Raw genomic sequence first — 15,923 nt, forward strand, 5'->3', positions numbered from 1 at the left:
GCCACAAAGAAGAGGGAGTCGGGCTGTTCTCCAAAGCACCTGAGGGTAGAACAAGAAGCAATGGGTGGAAACTGATCAAAGAAAGAAGCAACTTAGAATTAAGGAGAAATTTCCTGACAGTTAGAACAATTAATAAGTGGAACGACTTGCCTGCAGAAGTTATTAATGCTCCAACACTGGAAATTTTTAAGAAAATGTTGGATAACCATCTGTCTGAGATGGTGTAGGGTTTCCTGCCTGGGCAGGTATTGGACTAGAAGGCCTCCAAGGTCCCTTCCAACTCTGTTGTTATATTAAGAGTTAGAATCTAAAAGGAATTGCCTGCAGAAATTTCAGAAGCTTCTGGTAACATCATCCTGAGGACTAAAAGTCATCTGAAAAGGTTAAAACAAGATCATTGGCTTGGAAAAAATCCAAGGGGAAAAAGAAATATTTCTTAAGTTGCTCAGGAAAAGCCACTGGAAAACTTGTAGGAGAGCAAGGAAAACCTGTTTCACACACCATGGCTGAAAAATAGGAGAAACTTGCAAGGCGACTAGAATCTCAGAAGATTGCTTCCCTTAACAGGCTTCATCAAGCAGGACCTTTTTTCCTAACAGAAGTGCTCTATTTTCCATCTTCCAACTAAACTTAACTGCTTCTATTGTAGTGGATGATGGTGCAGAGAATCTTGCTGGAAAAGTGGTCATTAATCTGAAAACTGCCAACAGATCAGCAATGGCCATTGCCCAGCCATATAAAGCTTGGTGTAATGAGTGAGCAGGAAAGTACTCAGAATGGACAAAACAAGATAATGTTTTAAAGAAAGAACTTGAATCTCAGGAATCAAGAAAGGAAAACCTGTTCAGCCCCTTAGTAATTGGAAAGAGCAAATCCAGAATTCCTACTTTGAATGAACTCTCATCTTATATAACATTGTCTCATGTGATACATTAGGAGCATCAGGAACAAACCATCTCTGTTCTCTCTTCACTTGATTTTTTTGCCAGATACTGATGACTGTTTGCTTCAGGGTGATCTCTTTGAAGCTGAGTTGAACAAACAGTTGGCATCTCTTATTCCAAATAAGCCTCTCAGGAACCTAATTTCCCACATTATCTGTATCTTCATAATGGACTGCAGAGAACCCACCAGCCAGATGACTTGTGGTAAATGTATCTCTAGAACAGATCTTCTCATGAAACTCTTCAGTGAGAGAGAAAACATCCAGGAACCATCTGCTCTGTGGAAGTCCTACTTGTTGCCAGCTAAAAATGTAAATAATGTGACTACAGCATGCTCCAGAAAAGTAGAGAAACCTTCGGATGAAGTAAAAGCAACTTAGATTAGTAGTCCTAACAAGTGCCCTGTAGGAGCTTTACCAAGATTGGTTACCTAGATCAGCATTCCCCAACCTTTCTGGGTTGGTGGCCCAGCACAGAGGTTGGGGCCAATGGTTTTGTGGAGGGGCACGTGCACATATGTAAGCAGCAGGCAGAACTGCATGAGTAACAGGTAGGGCTGCAAGCTGTGCTACAAATGCCGCAGCCCGGTTGTGAAAAAGCCATGGCATGATAGTAGACCACGGCCCACAGGCTGGGGACCCATGACCTAGATGTGTCTCTTTTTTTCCAGAGACCACATTGGTGTAAATTAATTGCATATTCATTTCTGTAAAGGCAATTACAGGTAATCCTCGACTTACGACCACAATTGAGCCCAAAATTTCTATTGGGAGACATTTGTTAAGTTAGTTTTGTCCCATTTTACAACCTTTCTTGCCACAGTTGTTAAGTGAATCACTGCAGTTGTTAAATTAGTAACCTGGTTGTTAAATGATCACACGAACCTGGAACACTGCCAACTGTCATTATTTGAGCCAGTTGCCAAGTTTCTCAATTTTGATCACATGACCATGGGGATGCTGCAATGGTCGTAACTGTGAAAAATGGTTATAAGTCACTTTTTTAGTGTTGTTGTAACTTTGAGTGGTCACTAAATGAACTGTTGCTAAGTTGAGATCTACTTGTACTATTTTGGAGTAAAAGCCTTGTTACGTTTATAGTAATGTGTATGTGTGAGAACCATTTCTCTGCCTGATTCCCATGTCTGTATTCAAGGAAAAGCATATTTGTAAATATGTACAGTTCTTACAGATGGTGATCAGCATCTGGAGAGAGTGGCATATAGCACAAAGTTAAAATAATTAAAAAATGAAAGCAAAGAAAAATAGAATGAGGTTCATCAGAATTAAATTCAGATATGTTGATATGGTTTCAAGAAGCCTGGATTGATAGAACTGTCAATGTGCCAAATATACTTTTTTTCCTGGGGAAGGAAACTTTTATATGGATTAGAAGAACCATAAGAGTCTATAATATTTCTTTTATAAAGATGATAATTGGTCATCGAAGAAAATGGATGCACTGAACAATGTATAGTTAAATGTTTCCTGCACTAAGATGATAACGGTAATGATGATAATATATCATTGTCTCGGGCCTGATTTATCAACTTGATTTCTGCTTTTGAAATTTGACATGTTATTTTAAAGGAAAATAAATGGATATTCTAAGAAAGGATGTCTCAAGATTTTTTAAATGCTAAATTTTGCAAATGTTTCCCAAGTAGTAGATGAAAATGAAACTTAGACAATAATATCATAGGTATTATCTACATTCACTTAATACTAAATAAGATTTGCTTAAATCATGGTTTTTCTAATAATCCATATTATTATAATTAAATATAATTGAAATGGAGGACTTTTATGCCCTGGTCCAAGAAACAATGGCATAAACAGACATTGTTTACATCTTAGGCAATTTTAATACAAAAGTTGGCAAACAAGTGGAGACAGCCATCACTGGTCATTTTGGATAAGTGAGAGAAATGATGCAAGTGATTGGTTACAATTTTGCCAAGAAAACAGATTTAGGATCATGAATACATGGTTCAAACAGCACAAGGACCACTTATACACTGGGACTTTCACTATAATCAAATTGACTATGTCCCATGCAATCATCAATAAAGCAGCTCAGTCCTTGCTATTAAGACATATCCAATTGTTGTTCAGATAATGAATTGTTAATGGCAAAGATTAAAGTCAAATTATGCACCATCAAAAAAAGCAGTGCCTCCAAAGAAGTTTGATGTCACCAAAATCCCTACTATAGAGGTACAAATAAGTTTGAACTACTGAACACTGAATTTCCTTCCCGATGAACTGTGGCAGAAATTCAAACCACCATTACTGGTACTGCAGAAGAACACATATAACACAAGAAGCCAGAGAAAAAGTACAAGTGGCTCTCAGATGAAACCATCAAAATGACTGAGCAAAAAAAAAAAAAAAAAAAAAGCAGCCAAAGCAGCAGGCAAACAGGAAGAAATAAGAACATTGAATGCAGCTTTCCAGAGGGCAGCAAGGAAGGATAATGAAGTTTACTGGGATGAGCAATATAAACAGCTTGAAGTGGACTACATGAAGGGTCTTATTTGAAATGCATTTATGCAACTCAAAAAGATCCAAGCATAATTTATGGCTTGTAAAGGCATCATTAAAAACATGCAAGGGAAAGAACTATCTAACCAACTAGGTTTCAAGAATACGTGAGAATATACAGAAGAGTTATACGCAGGTAGCAAAAATGACAAGGAAAGAGAAGTAGAAATAGAACCAATCATCCTTGAGGAAGAGATCATGTGGGCTATGAACCAACAATCAAACAAGACTCCAGAGGTTGACACCATACTTGAAGAATTACTGAGACCGATATTAACCAGAGTCATGAGAGACTTGTGTCAGAAAATCTGGGAAACCAACGCTGGCATGGGATTGAAATGCTCAATGTTAATTTCACTGCCGAAAAAGGGTGACCCGAAAAATAAATTATCATACAATTGCTTTCATCCCTCACATCAGCAAGGTTTTGCTAAAAATTATACAACTAACCATCGAAAGGGAATTATCCAGGCTGGCTTCTGATGGAGTCATATTGCAACTCTGCACTGGATCATGGAAAATTCTCATGAATATCAAAAGAACATTTACATGTGCTTCATTGACTACTATAAAGCTTTCAATTGTGTTGATCATGAGAAGCTATGGAGAGCCCTACAAGACCTGAGGGTACCAGCACATCTGGTCAAGTTGATATAATCACTGTAAACAAATTAGAAAGCTTCTGTACAAACTCCATATGGAGAAACCAATTAATTTAAGACAGAGAAAGGAGTGCAACAAAATTATCTGTATCTCAAAATGATGAAGAGAAGCTAGGTCTTGAAAAATCCCAAATTGAGGTAAAGATTGGTGGAAGAAATATCAACAATTTTCGATATGCTAATGATACAGCATTATTTTAGCTACTATAGATATTGATAAACTATAAAACAATACCCTGCACAATCGTCAATTTCAAGCCATCAATATACAACCACTAATGACACTTTTCAATGCGCTTGTTGAAAACCTTCATCCTTATTATTTTTCTCCATAAATTTAGTTGCTGCAGTATTCCGTTATAATCAGTAGTGAGGGCACTAACAGGTGAAGCTCTGTGAGACATATTAAATAAGAGTTAAAGATTAGAATTTTATAAAGTTCTGAGATTTACATAATGTTTAGGAGAGGAATTAGGAGTTTGATCCAACTTTCAGATGTTTTTATAAAGACATAATGCATATCTATATGCTTCTAACTTCCATCCAGAACATCTATAGCCAGGCTCTAAATTACAATGGCATTTGTTCTGATCTACTTGATAGAAATGTTCAATTATTGGAATCAAACCAGGCATTCAGGAGTCTAAACTACCAATCTAACATGTTTGATAAACAAATCAATAGATCCAGATTCCCAGATAAAGCCTGTTAAACACTTGATCTCTCTTATAACCCCACCTCTAAAATACCAGAACAAACTAACAGCATCGTTTGTCATTTATAATCTACAGCTCAAACCACTCAAATGCAATATTAATAAGCTACAACCCATACTGAGCAATGACACTGCATTTGCTTAGGTACTGAATTGTCATATAAGTAGTTATTTAATATGTCTCAAGCAGATTCTCACAAACAAGAAGGAGCAGCAATGATGTTAACACAAGTACTAGACTCTACAACACCTCCCCTGTACACATTCTGCCTCTAATGCGATTTGGGCCGTCAACTGCCAACAATCCCTTCTAAACACTACATAGGACAAATATTGCATAAAATAATTAACAGACACAAGTTTGACATCAAGCCTGAAACAAGGGGAAAAGAATAGCATCACAGCATTTCAACCTCCCAGGACACTCAACTATAGATTTAAAGTGATCATTTGTTTGGGGGAAGGAGGGGGGGATTTTAGCAGCACTACCAGATGAGGCAATGCTGAACTCAAGCATATCAAAAAGTTTCAAAAGTTCTCAAAAAGCCTCAACACAATGAGTTTTACCTCATTACCTCAATGAGTTACATCTGTAAATGATGTAATGATGTAATGATGAGTTGCATCTTTATAATTAAGCTGTCTTCCCTTTTTTCTCTCCCACTTCATTCCAATTTATATCTTATACCAATCTATCCATGTATCTGATGAAACGACCTATAGCTTACAAAAACTTATGTCCTTATAAAAACATCTGAAATGGATCAGGCTCTTGATTTTCCCCCAAACATTATGTAAAGCTCAGAGCTTTCTGAAATCCTAATCTTTAGCCTCTTATTTAATATGTCTCACAGAGCTTCACCTATTGATGAACCTCTCTATTGATTATAACAGAATACTGCAGTAGCTAAATTTATGGAGAAAAATAATAAGGATAATCATTTTCAACAAGGATATTGAAAAAAAGTAAAACAGTAAGAGCAGTTCAATCAATCAGCCTCTTGCTAAACACCTTGCTACCAGATTGATTAATTAGGCTTCCTGTGTGGAATACAAGGTGGACTTGATGACCAAATGGATACTTTCAATACCATCATTTTTATTATTCTATTTTTGTTGACATAATCATGTATCTATCAAAATTCACTGATCTTAAAAACAATGATGTTTCTCTGCAAAACAGTTAGAAGCAGATTAGAAAGAAACTTTTATTACAATAAAGATGTGCCATTTCATACAACTGCCCCACAAACTGCTGTAAATATACCCCTTTAAAAGCCAATTTAGATATTATATACAGAAGAGCTAATTTACTCGTTGCATTATATAATCATTACAGCTTTACTAAAAGATACTACAAAGTCTAATAATTGGCAGAACTTTCCAGGCTATAACCATTTTCAGTGTCTAAATCAAAATCCCCTGAACAATAGAATGAATTCTTTTCTGTAAGAGAATGTAATAATATGGAACAAAACATAGATGACAAAGCATATACTACTTACGGCTCACCAAATTCATGCCTTGTAAGATATTTACATATTGCAATTATTATATTTAATAATGAATAAACATTAATATACTACCATTCCTATTTTTTATTTAGTTTGTACAACTTACTTTGAAAAAAAGTATTTTGGAAATATGTGAATTTTTTAAAAAAAATTAGAGTACATCTAATACATTTGTAGAGAAACAATAAATAGGATTTAAAAAAAGGAGAAATGCTCTCTACAAAAATGTTCAGATTTTGTGATGTAATGATCTTCATAGTTATTAAATCAATCTATATGATGCCACTCATGAATAAAACTGATAGGGCTGCTGCTGTTTTTATACCGGCTTTTCTAGGAATAGCAGAAGTGTGGTCTGGCCATGATCCTATTATAAGTGCATGCCAAGCTAATGCATCCAAAGCTGGATTGTTGTTGGAACTCACTCCCGGGGCAAAATTCTCCTTTGACAGCATTAATACTAGTATCAATGAGTCCAGCCCAAGGTAACCTGCAACTAAATCTGAGGTGTGGTTATCTAGTCACAGCTGCCCCTCTTTCAAGGGCAGTTCTTCCTGAGTTCTTTCTGGAAAGCATCATACTGAATTTTGGCAAAGACCCCATATGACCACACTAGCTAATGCAGGTGGGCCTCCTGACTCAAAGCGTCACTCTTCTGCAAGATATGGAAGAGTTGCAAAGCTGACTGTAGCTTTGCCTCTTATAAATACAGATACTTTTTTCATCTTTATGTAAAAATATTTACAGATCCCTCACATCCAAGACATAAACTGTTTCAACTCCTACCCTCAAAACGACGCTATAGAGCACTGCACACCAGAACAACTAGATACAAGAACAGTTTTTTCCCGGAGGCCATCACTCTGCTAAACAAATAATTCCCTCAACACTGTCAAACTATTTCCTAAATCTGCACTACTATTAATCTTCTCATCGTTCCCATCACCAATCTCTTTCCATTTATGACTGTAAGACCGTAACTTTGTTGCTGGCAATCCTTAGGATTTATATTGATACATTGACCATCATTTGTGTTGTAGATGTTGTACCTTAATGAAGGTATCTTTTCTTTTATGTTCACTGAGAGCATATGCACCAAGACAAATTCCTTGTGTGTCCAATCACACTTGGCCAATAAAAAAATTCTATTCTATTCTATTCTATTCTGTTCTGTTCTGTTCTGTTCTGTTCTGTTCTGTTCTGTTCTGTTCTATTCTATTCTACTTTTTTCATCTGCCTTAAAACTTTGGCTCAATCTCCCTCGCTCTCCTTCCACACAACCTATAGTGACTTTCCTCTTCAGTGTGCCAGATGATGACCCTTCAAAATTCCTGTTTGTCTGCTTTCATCCTGCAATGTCCTGTAAACATTCAAATCGATACCTGGTTTCCTCAAAATCCTCAGCATACTCATTGGATTGAAGGAAACGTTTCTTTCCTGAATTGCCCATAAACTCAAGAGCGATCTGATTCTTATGTAAAGCTGTCCCCTCTAAGGCTGGAGGCATTTAGCACAAAACACTAATAGAGTTAATCTTCACCATATCTCCTTATCCCAATAGAGGACAATTCTTTGGAGAGAGGATTTAAAGCATGTCTACTCTGTGTAATCTATTGTCGGGCCATAACCTGTTCAGAACCTGGCCATGTGAGTCGCTGGCCAGTGTGTGCATACAGCTCAATCAGAGCAAGTGGCAGGCCAGCGTGCACGAGTGCAGTTCAACTGCCGCAAGTGGCAGGTTGGCACACACAAGCACAACTCGAATGCTGCAATCAGCAGGCTGGCACAACCCACGCAACTCAACTTGCACGGGCCAATTTCCCTCTTCCCCACCCCCATCAGGCTGCCAAGCCATAAAGATTGGGGAGCACTGCTGTAGAGTAAAGCTTTAGGCCTGGTAGATTTTTTTCCATCCAAATTATGTAATACAATACTATCATTAGTGGATCAGCAAACTCTAAATAGTTGTTGGTTTTCTGCCAATGTAGTTTCATGATTCGAGAAATAAATCAACACAGTGATATTTCAAATATACTTTGAAATATAGATGGGTCAGCCCCACATTTTTAAAATGGGATTAATGTTATCTATCCTAGTTCCTAGAGAAGATTAATCCAATCAAGCAGGGAAGGCATTTCCTCCAAATCAGTACAGCACATGCTACATTATTCTTATTTTGCATACAGTTGAGTTTCACTCAAGCTCACAGTATTATTTGAAATAATTATTTTCCATTTAATTATTCTTTCATTATTATATTTCTCAAAATTTATAAATATTCTTGATCAATTTAGAATAAAAACTAGAAACTGCAATCCACAAATATTATATCATCATGTATCTTATCTTTAAATTTAGCTATGTGATATTTACAATTTTTAGCTCCTAAAGATGCGACACTAAATAAGACCTCTAGACAGTGTAATGATTCTAAAGGAATGCACCTCAATTTTTTACATAATATTCAAAGATCTGAGCTCCTGAACTGATACAGAATTATTAAATCTTTAAAAGATCAGAAAATACAAATAGTGTAATGGTCAGATTTTAGGCAGAAATAAACAATGTAATCCACTAAGGAGTTATATTGGGATTGGTTCTTTTGAATATATTTACTAATATAAAATTTTTAAAAGTGTATATAGATGAAAGTTGAGCACAGAACTGCAAGGGACAACAGTTCTCCTATTTTCCTTCTGATCTAATAACATATATAAATCTGAAAAAGTCAAGAGAACTTGACACACTAGCAACTTCATTATCATGGAGAATCAAAGGATCTAGGGATAACAGTGAAAGTTGTGATAATCAAGGTCACTTTTATAGGTAATGGAACTCCAATGAGAAAAGACTTGGGTGAGTATAGAATTTTTTTCAGTGATTCTAACTATTTCAACATCACAGTAAATAGTAATATGATAACTCCAGTGTTTAGCAAATATATACAATGAATATACAATAATAATTGGCTAGCAGGGGTAACTGGCAGAAACAACATCCCAAGTTTATCTTGGTCCAAAAATGAGATTTAGTTTTGAAAGATTTTGAAAGGAGAATCTAGGTAACAGTCTTCCCAGTTTAAAGCTATAAAGTCTATAATGTATATATTTTTAGTTGCTCAATAACAAAATTATTTTTGCTGTTAAGTGGAAAATGACTATGAAAAAAAGAAATTAAAAATTAATTCCAAACTCTAAAATATTGTGAAGGAAAATACCATGTATAATTTATCACTATATTTCTGTGTGAGTTGATTTAGAGTTGGATCTTTAATACCATTTACATAATCCTCAAATAATAGAATTACAATAGCTGTTAAGTTTGTTTATGCTAATTTATAGTTAAAAGCATTAGAATTCATCTTGGTTTTTTGACTTGGCTTCATCTCTCAAGCTGATACGTGTATGAAATATCACTCCCAACATGCATACTAAATTCGGCTGAAAACAGATAGATTTTGTTTTCAAAAATCTCAAATCTTTTAAAAAAATCCAAAGCATGATATATATGTAGCTCACAAACAGAATAATACATTCCTATTCTAAGCAAAAAGGAATAAACAAATAAATAGATGAGTAGAAGCACAGATTCTGAAGATATAATATGGGCATATTTAATATAGTTTTCTGCAATCAAAATATTGTTCATATCAAAATCTATAGTATAAATATATCTAACTATGATTCTTGAAATTGTTGTATCTTGTGATATACATACAAGTTTTCAAGTGTCTAATATAGTGGGTTTTTTTTCCTTTTCTGGTGATAAAAATGTGGAGAGTTACAGATTCCATAATATGTGTGTGTGTGTTGTATATGTGTAAAAGTTGTTATTTTATTAGCTTCATATAAACATGAGTTTCATATAAATATTCTAGAGGAAAAAACTAAATACATTATATAAAGCTACAAGTAAACAATTAAAACCTATATGAAACATCTGACTGACAACAGCAGCCTCTTGGTAGTCTCTGTAAATTAATTTTCAAGAGACAAGTATCTCTTTTTCTACACTGATTTTCACAAGGTCTGAAGCAGGCCAAAAATAATTTTAAAAGATTATCCATGGTACAAACAAGGCATCAATTTTCCTCTTAATATACTTACGGACTTCAGTTCTTCTTCCTCATTAATAGAATACATTTTTCTGCCAAACAGAGCAAAAAAATCTATTTTCATGGGCAACTTTCCCATCAATTCACCCTCTTAGTGTCCTTGTCACTAGATCCATATCACTGCTGCCAGCATCCATGTGAAGTTACATATGTTGATATGTTCCATCCTCCAAACCAATCGTCCTATGGTGTTGCTATAGCTTCCAAGCTTCCTATGGTGCTGCTATAGCTTCAAGCAAGAAAATCCAATTCAAGGTCAGTTTTAGGATAGCTCAAATGAAAGCCAACCTTGTCTCTCGATTAAGTCCTTCAGTACTAAATAATCCTTCTTCCTGGACTGCCATACAGAACACAGAATCTACAGCTCCCTGAAGATAAGTTCAGTATTATCACACAGTTTCTTTTTTAAATTTGCACTATACCTTGTCAGAGTAAATAATAGAAGGGACAAATAGGTAATGGCGCAGTATAGCTAAGTGAATGATTCACTTATGTGCTCCTTAACATTCAAGAGTAACATGAAAGGCTAGAAATGCAATCCAGTACAGAGCTGATGAATGGTGCAATGCTGTTGTTGTCATAGCAACAGGGAGGGAAGCACTACCATATATAGAAATATGACATGAATTCCGAGAATGGCTTATATTAAAAAGCAATAAACACTTACCATCTCTCTATAATGTCTATGCTGCCTTCATTTACAATCAAAACAAACTGTCACATGCATAATCGTCTCAAACAGCAAAACTATCCTGGGAATATTGAAGTAGCAGCAATAAGGTTTTTAAAAAATACAAAAGCTCCTCCCACAGTGGTTAGGCAGAAAGAGTTTGGCTGTGATCTAGGATTCCATCTATGTTTTGGGCAGAAATCAAAAGCTGCATATCAGAAATGAAGCAAGCAGGCTCCGTGGAAAGAAATAAAGTGAGCCACGGTCTAAAAATAACATAGCACTGGAACTTAGTGAAAACTCAGAGACCCTAAGCTACTGTTGTATATAAGGAATGTAACCTCTGCAACAAATAAACAGTTTATAGTAAACTATACTCACATAAAACATAAGAAATAGAAGACTGAAAAAGAAAGTATTGCCCATCTCAAAGATGTATCAACCTTTACGGTGTTATTGTCTGGCAAACATAGATCACTGGGGCTACATCAGAGTCCAAGAAATGAAACCTTTTTGAAGAAAATGTGAGTAGATAAGAACTATGACATCAACCACTCAAGTAGAGTTGAACTGGTGGAAGTATTCTGTTCTTAAACCAAAATCATTGATTTAAACCACCAAAATATTATGAATTCTTATGTAATATAAAGATGACTCCACAACAAACAATGGAGGCAGAAAAAAATATTCCATAACACAATATTTTGTTTGATATGACAACTTAATACAACTCTATATAAAATATAACAAACTGAGACAAAGCTAGTTTTCCTTTTATGAAAGGCAACAGACTTTGTGAAACATTAGTATAACTGGGCATGTGATATATCAAGCATAAATGACAACTTCAGGTGATTGTTATAATGAATATGCAGGGCAATTTTAGTAAGTAAATAATAGAAGTTAAGTTATTTATTAGCAAGATATATTCTACATTGCCACCAACAGATTTTAAGCTTCAAGGAAGATGGCAGAATAAAGGATGGTATACATTGTTGATAGTCTTCAAAATTATTTTGTAAGAAGGTGACCTGCTGCCCCCCACCGAAATTTTTTTTCTCAATTCTAGCAAGGCAGAAATGATATCAGGTTGGAGAGAACAGTTATGTTAACATAAACCAGATGCTTCCAAAGGAGACTAAGATAAGGATCAAGTATCCTTTTTACTCAAAAATGTGTGAGAGAAAAACCTAGAGCCTAAACTCTGGATTAGAGGCATATATAAATATTTTGAATTCTATGTATTACAGTGGATAAATTATCTGTGTAGATACACTCTCATTCTTGTCTGAAATAAAGAGATTAATCTTGCCAAGCTGTGCTGAGATCCTTCTAATCAGTACATCAATTCCTAAATAATCATCTTAAATATCTAGACTGAGCATAGGATTAATACAAAAGCAGTATTTAATGGTGTATGAATTGGTTGGTTTCCAAAGTCAGGTAAGGCAGCCAAATAGGTAGTTTCCAAATTTGCTGTGTATTCTGAATTGAATTATTGATGCCATCGAATACTGAATGCTTTATTTTATTGATACTAAAATCTGCAGTACCATTCACATGTGAGCAGAATAGGAAATTGCTTGCCAGGGTCATCATCAAGAACTCACTGTACAGAAATGTGCCTACAAGAAACCCATACACATTCATAAAACTAAAATCTTGCCTTAGGCATTCTGTATTAAAGCAAAGAGTATTAATGTGGGTCACATCAATGAATGAGTATTGGTATATACCAATTGTCAGCCATGAATATCTGTCTTGGCCCTTTCTGACTAAATAACAATCCAAGCTATCCATCTCTATAGATAGTTGTAAGATAAACAACAAAATATCAAATGCCTCTTCACTTCCTCAGATAAAACCTGGTAATGATTTTGCCTGTGAGTAATTATAATATATAGCTAGCCATTACCATTTCCAAAACCTGCAGGAATGTTTTGACAACTAATAACAAATTGTATATTCATATATAAGGATATATGAAACTTAGTGTGATAGCTTTGCTTTCACATAATATCAAATCCCCAATTTCATAGAAAGAAAGACCTCCATTTCCCCTTCTAAACTGCACATTCAGCACCTCTGAATGTTCAATTTGGATCACAATTAGGTGATGACCTTATGACCTAAGCGTAGCTCATAAGATTACCTGCTACAATGTCCTACCTGTCAATGACTACTTCAGCTTCAACCACAATACGCAAGCACACAATAGATACAAACTTAAGGTAAACTGTACCAAACTTGATTGCAGAAAATATGACTTCAGCAACAAAACGGTCAATGTCTGGAATGCACTACCTGACTCTGTGGTTTCATCCCCAAACCCCCAAAATTTTAACCTTAGACTGGCTACTGTGACCTCACCCCATTCCTAAGAGGTCTATAAGGGGCATGCATAAAAGCACCAGCATGCCTACCATCCCTGTCCTAATGTTCCCTTTAATTGTATTCATTTTATGAATTCAATTCATGCTTATACTTACATATATTATCTAGTATGTACTTGACAAATAAATAAATAAATAAATAAATAATTTTAAAAAAAACCAATTTGTAAATGGAGAAGAATACTCCTCAATCTGCTTCCACTGCTTTTTATATCTGACATAGCCTTGGATGTTTAAATCTAACCTATGCCCATTCTTGGCTATGCTTATGTGAGAATGCCTCGTGAAAAAATGCTTCCAGTTTTGTTACATATGCATTCTGGAATAGGTATTCCAAATCTCTGTCAGAGTTTAGAACATAGATCCTCTATCCAGATTTTCAAGTACTTTCAATGGGCTAAGCCAGGGGTGTCAAACTCAATTTCATTGAGGGCCGCATCAGGATTATGTTTGACCTTGGGGAGATGGGGTGGGCATGGCCAGGGTGGGGCTGGCCAGTTCAACATCACTCCTGTTGGGGGCATCTGTGGTGGCCTGAGTGCTCTGCCAGAGAAAACATGCTCTCGAGCTTCGTTTTTGGCTGCAACGGCTTCCTGCAACCCTCTGCAGGAAAATGGAGCTTTCATTTTGGCTGGCAGAGGAGCCATGAGCCGGTCTTTCGCTGTTTCCAGGGCGGCCACACGGCCAAATCTAAGCACCCCGTGGGCCAGATCTGTCCCCCGGGCCTTGAGTTTGACACCCCTAGGCTAAGCAAAAGCATTATAAGGATACATTCTAAGGATACATGCTAAGACATTCTAAGGATACTAACATCTGCAAAAGGCAAAATAAAAGATCCTGTTTTATCCGTTGAAAAATATTAAACCTTCCTTTGTATATTAATAGCACTGCTGCCAAAGAAAGAAAAATGCAATAAAATTTTGACAAAATTGAATATTTTGGGGTATCAAAAATACCTGCTGACTGAAACCCAAATATGAGAAAATGATAGTCTGAGCAACTTTGCTGTATTTGGGCACTATACTGATCTGGACCAATTCCCAAGCCAGCACAATCATTGCTAAAAGTTTGGGATTTGAGGTATGCGCTTCTGGGAAGCATTCAGGTTGAGGGAGATTGATATGGAAAGAGAAAGCAAGTGAATGTTTATGCGCTGGTGTAGCACACTATAAGCAAATAAAATCTTGCTTGTGGTCCTGAATATGAGAGTTAAAAACCTGTTATAGGCCAATGGTAGCTTCTTCTATGGAAAGGCATAGCTGTGGGTAAGGTAAGAGAGGTGAAAGAGAAAAACAATTAAGAGAATACAAACCAGGGGTGAAATCTACTTACCTTCCCTACTGGTTCAGAAGTGCACTTGCCCTGCGTGCATCACATGCGTGTGGGGATTCTCTGAGCATGTGCAAACTCTTCTGTGCATATGCAGAGGATAAAAAACAGGTTACTTCCTGGTTAAAACCAGGAAGTAATAACGACCGAGCCAATGGGTGGAGCCTTGCGCTGCCGTTGCTACCGGTTTATTTTTATTTATTTATTTTATTAAATTTTTATACCGCCCTTCTCCCGAAGGACTCAGGGCGGTGTACAGCCAGAAGATAAAAAACACGATAAATATACAATTAAAACACCAAACTAAAAACAGAGCATATTAGAAAAATGGCCAACATTAAAAAATTTAAAATTTAAAATTCAAAACCCTAAAATAATAAAACCTCAATTAAAATTTAATAAAACTATTAAGCCAGTCCCGCTTGAATAAATAAGTGTGTTTTCAGCTCACGGCGAAAGGTCCGAAGATCAGGGGGAAGTTCGTTCCAGAGCGTAGGAGCTCCCACAGAGAAGGCCCTGCCCCTGGGGGCCGCCAGCCGACATTGTTTGGCGGACGGCACCCTGAGAAGACCCTCTCTGTGTGAGCGTACGGGTCGGTGGGAGGCATGAGGTAACAGCAGGCGGTCCCGTAAGTACCCGGGCCCAAAGCCATGGAGCGCTTTAAAGGTGGTAACCAAAATCTTAAAGTGCACCCGAAAGACCACAGGAAGCCAGTGCAAGCCGCGCAGGATTGGTGTTACATGAGAGCAACGAGTTGCTCCCACTATTACCCGCGCAGCTGCGTTCTGGACTAGCTGCAGCCTCCGGGTGCACTTCAAGGGCAGCCCCATGTAGAGAGCATTGCAATAATCCAAACGGGAAGTGACAAGAGCATGCATTTTAGCATTTTTCAGAATTTTAAGCCTGTTTTGTGATTGCATACCTATTTCATATATCACTTTAACAAACAAGAACTTATTTTAAACTAAAAATTTACAAAATGTGCCTCTTGTCCTCAACTTACAATCACACTTGAGCCCATAATTTCTGTTGCTAAGTG

At 36.4% G+C, this 15,923-nt stretch overlaps 1 protein-coding gene across 7 annotated transcripts in view; it reads right to left on the minus strand.

The window, feature by feature from the left end:
• Positions 1 to 15,923, minus strand: part of TANC2 (tetratricopeptide repeat, ankyrin repeat and coiled-coil containing 2) — a 329,859-nt gene that overhangs the window by 149,123 nt on the left and 164,813 nt on the right. The window contains exon 1 of one of the 7 annotated variants that reach the window (XM_058179548.1): positions 10,485 to 11,083. The exons of the other annotated variants lie outside the window; for them this stretch is intronic. The gene's annotated coding sequence lies outside the window, so the exon portion shown is untranslated. Of the gene's footprint in view, positions 1 to 10,484; positions 11,084 to 15,923 lie in introns of those variants that run through there. 7 annotated transcript variants of the gene reach the window in all.

This window comes from Ahaetulla prasina, chromosome 4 (genome assembly GCF_028640845.1).
Source record: "Ahaetulla prasina isolate Xishuangbanna chromosome 4, ASM2864084v1, whole genome shotgun sequence".
In the NCBI taxonomy this organism is placed as follows: domain Eukaryota; kingdom Metazoa; phylum Chordata; class Lepidosauria; order Squamata; family Colubridae; genus Ahaetulla; species Ahaetulla prasina.